At 36.9% G+C, this 4,105-nt stretch overlaps 1 non-coding gene across 1 annotated transcript; it reads right to left on the bottom strand.

The window, feature by feature from the left end:
* Positions 1-749: 749 nt before the first annotated feature.
* Positions 750-856, bottom strand: LOC129401236 (U6 spliceosomal RNA). The gene has a single exon (XR_008628168.1). It is a non-coding gene; the product is annotated as a U6 spliceosomal RNA (small nuclear RNA).
* Between the last annotated feature and the right edge of the window lie 3,249 nt (positions 857-4,105).

Below are 4,105 nucleotides of genomic sequence, written 5' to 3'. Positions count from 1 at the left end.
ATTTAAACAATTATTGACTCACTGTGAGATACAGAGTTACAAAGTTATTCATGATTGGGTTTCAGTCATACAATGTTCAAACACCCATCCCTTCACCAGTGTACATTTCCCAGAATTCAAAACCAATACCCCAGTTTTCCTCCAGCCACCCCACCCTCACAGCCTATGGCAGGCTCTCTCTCTCTCTCTCTCTCTCTCTCTCCCTTTCTCTCTCTCCCTCTTTCTCTCTCTCTCTGTGTCTCTGTCTCTGTCTCTCTCTTTCTTTCTCTCTCTCTCTCTCCCCTCCCCTTTGGGGCATTATGGTTTGCAACACAAGTGCTGAAAGGTTATCATGTTTGTTCCTTTTCCTACTTTCAGCACTCCATTATCTAGAGTGATCACTTTCAACTATCATTGTCATAGTGGTCCCTTCTCTATCCTAACTGTGGCAGACTTCCAACCATAGACCTTTTTTCCATATCTGTGTTTTAAATAACTTTTTCTAAAGAGTTGTAAGCAGAGAACCCAGTATATAACCTTCATATAATTTATGTCATCTTAATAGTGGAGCAATGTATTATATATTAAGCTGTCCCTTAGTTTGTTTTGAGTCTTGTTTTTTATTTATCCTAAATCCCTTTATGATTTTTATTTTTTTTAAAATTTATTTATTTTTAATTAGAGAATCACCGTGAGGGTACAGTTACAGATTTATACACTTTTGTGCTTATACTTCCCTCATACAAAGTTCGGGAACCCATCCCTTCACCAAAAATATGGAACGCTTCACGAATTTGCGTGTCATCCTTGCGCAGGGGCCATGCTAATCTTCTCTGTATCGTTCCAATTTTAGTATATGTGCTGCCGAAGCGAGCACTACCATGCTATTTTAATTACTACTGCTTTGTAGTAAAGTTTGAAGTTGGGGAAGGTGACACACCCATCTTCTTTTTCCCAAGGATTGTTTTTGCTATTTGTGGCGGTTTATTGTTCCATATGAATTTCAGGAGTGTTTTGTCTATTCTTTGAAAAATGTCATGGGTATCCTGATAGGGACCGCACTAAATTTGTATAGCTCTTTGGGAAGTATTGCCATTTTGATCATGTTAATTCTCCCTATCCATGAACAGGGGATGTGTCTCCATTTCCTAGTGTCCTCTTTTATTTCTTGAAGTAGTGTTTTGTAATTTTCCTTGTATAGGTCCTTCACCTCTTTGGTTAATCTGACTCCAAGGTACTTGATTTTCTGAGGTACTATTGTGAATGGGATTTTTTTTAATGTCTCTTTCTTCTCTTTCATTGTATGTATATAAGAAGGCCATAGACTTTTGGGTGTTGATTTTGTAGCCTGCCACTTTACTTATATTGTTTCTACTATTGTTTCTACTAGCTTTTGGGTGTTGATTTTGTAGCCTGCCACTTTACTTATATTGTTTCTACCTATTGTTTCTACTAGCTTTTCTGTATAGTCTTTAGGATTTTCTAAGTATAGTATCATATTGTCTGCAAATAGTGATAACTTGACCTCTTCCTTTCCTATGTATGCCCTTGATATCTTTTTCTTGTCTAACTGCTATGGCCAGGACTTCCAGTATTATATTGAATAGGAGTGGCTAAAGCAGGCAACATTGTCTTGTGCCCAATCTTAGAGGGAAGGCTTTTAGTTTTTCCCCATTGAGAATGATACTTGAAGTGGGCTTGTGGTAGATGGCTTTGACTATATTGAGGAAAGTTCCTTCGATGCCCATTTTGCTGAGAGTTTTCATCATAAACAGGTGCTGGATCTTGTCAAATCTGCTTTCTCTGCATCTATTGATATGATCATATGGTTTTTATTATTTCTATTATTGATATAATGAATTATGTTGATTGACTTGCGAATGTTAAACCATCCTTGAACCCTGGGATGAATCCTACTTGGTCATGGTGTATGTATGATCTTTTGGATGAGTCGTTGGATTCTATTTGCTAATATTTTATTGAGGATCTTTGTGTCTGTGTTCATCAGGAATATCGGTCTGTTATTCTCTTTCTTTGTGGTATCTCTGCTCTGTCTGCTTTTGGTATCAGGTGATATTTGCTTCATAGAAACTGGAAGTGTTTTTGATTCTTTAATTTCCTGGAAAAGCTTAAATAGGATTGGGAGTAAGTCCTCTTTAAAGGTTTGGAAGAATTCACTAGTGAATTCATCTGGGCCAGTACTTTTGTGCTTGGGAGACTTTTTATTACCATTTCAATTTCCTTGATGGTGATAGGTCTGTTCTGGTATTTCAGGTCTTCTTGGTTCAGCCTTGGGAAGCTATAGGAATCTAGGAATTTATCCATTTCCTTCATGGCATAAAGATTCTCAAAGTAATCTCTGAGGATCCTTTGAATTTCTGTAGTTTCTGTTGTAATGTACCCCTTTTCATTTCTGATTCGGTTTATTAGGGTTTTCTCTCTCCCATTTTTTGTGAGTCTTGCTAGGGGTTTATTGATCTTGTTTATTTTCTCAGAGAATCAGCTCTTGGTTTCATTGATCTTTCAGATTGCTTTTTGGGTTTCCATATTGTTGATTTCTGCTCTTTGTTTTATTATTTCCTTCTTCCCGTTCGGATTGGGCTCCTTTTGTTGGTCATTCTCCAAGGTCTTAAGATGTGAGGTTAGATTACTTATGTGGGCTCGCTCCTCCTTCCTGAGGAATGCTTGTAGAGCTATAAACTTTCCTCTTAACACAACTTTTGCTGTGTCCCATAAGTAACTTGCAGAGACACAATTTTATTCTCAAGGACTAGTTCCAAGGTTTATAATCCATATCTATTTCATCTTTTTCTTTTCTTTTAAAATCCTTACAAGCAAATATTGAAGAAAAGAGAATCACCCTATATCAAGAGATTTATATTAATTATTTCAGTATATTTTTCCTAAGTCCCCTTATTATTTCTCTCACTGAGAGTACATTTTAAAGTACAAACTTTGGGTTCTTCTTGTTTGTAAAATTTCAAATGCTGCCTTATTCACTTGTTGCAACTGGGTATTTCTCATGTTAATAAATGCTAGAAACCTAAATATGTAACAATTGCATAATATTTTATTCACCCTTTCCCATGTTGGTTGTTTTCATGTCTTCTTTCTTATATATTTCAAACACTCTTAAAGATGGGTGTATATATGTTGTTTCCTTCTACTCTCCTTCCCTCTGTTGGCATTTTTCGATGATTACGGGTCATTTATGCACTTGGTTGTTGCTTTTGTATATTCAGTTGTGGGGCTCTCCTCAATCTTTTTGCTTACCAAGTGTGGCTCACGTTTTGGGTGTGTTTGCACACATATTCACCAGGGGTCAAATCCTTTCCTTACTATGCTCACACAGTGCAGCTATAACTGGTTTACAGTGCTGGGGATCTCGGACAGCAGAGCTGCCAGATTCATGCTGAGTGCATGTCGCAACACAGGTTTTCAAACTCAAGGATTAGGCTGTAAGGCAGGTGTTTCACCCACTGCAACATATTCCAGCCCCTGCAAACACTCTGAAATATAAGTCAATGTTAGCCCTTCTGCCAAATTGTTCCTGGTACTTGATTATTTTTCTTAGTGTCAGAGATACTTATGGGGACTCAGTGCTTAGGATCTCGTTGAGAGAGTGAATGGTTTATTTGTGGCAGTATTGCTTTCGAGTAATATCAATCCAATATCATTTAATCAGGAAATGGCTTAATTTTATTATTCAAAGGAATTTTTTGTATTTATACTAGATGACTGGCACTAGTAGGGGGTGGGCTGCAAAAGACTGAGGATTCTATCATCTTGTTGGAAGGAATTGCTTTGACCATATTCAGGAACCCCTTTATTTTTTTAGTTGATAATTGGTAATATTTAAATTAAATTTTCTCTATGTTATTTCAGGGGGTTATGCTTATTTATTCAGCCTTCACAGGAACATCTACTATAACCATGAAACACATTTTCGCTGAGAAAATAAAAGTCGAGTGAAGTTAAGAAATTTGTTCAAACCACAGTTATCTCATGTAGGACTCTGATGTGAATCCAAGCAATTCAACTCCAGAGTCCATACTCTTCACACGCCACAGATATCTTGAAAATAACAATACTCATATGTAGGAAAAACGTTCTGTAAAAGGCTATG

Source organism: Sorex araneus, chromosome 1 (assembly GCF_027595985.1).
Source record: "Sorex araneus isolate mSorAra2 chromosome 1, mSorAra2.pri, whole genome shotgun sequence".
NCBI lineage: Eukaryota > Metazoa > Chordata > Mammalia > Eulipotyphla > Soricidae > Sorex > Sorex araneus.
The sequence above is the reverse complement of the archived record's forward strand: the minus strand, read 5'-3'. Positions and strand labels throughout refer to the sequence as shown.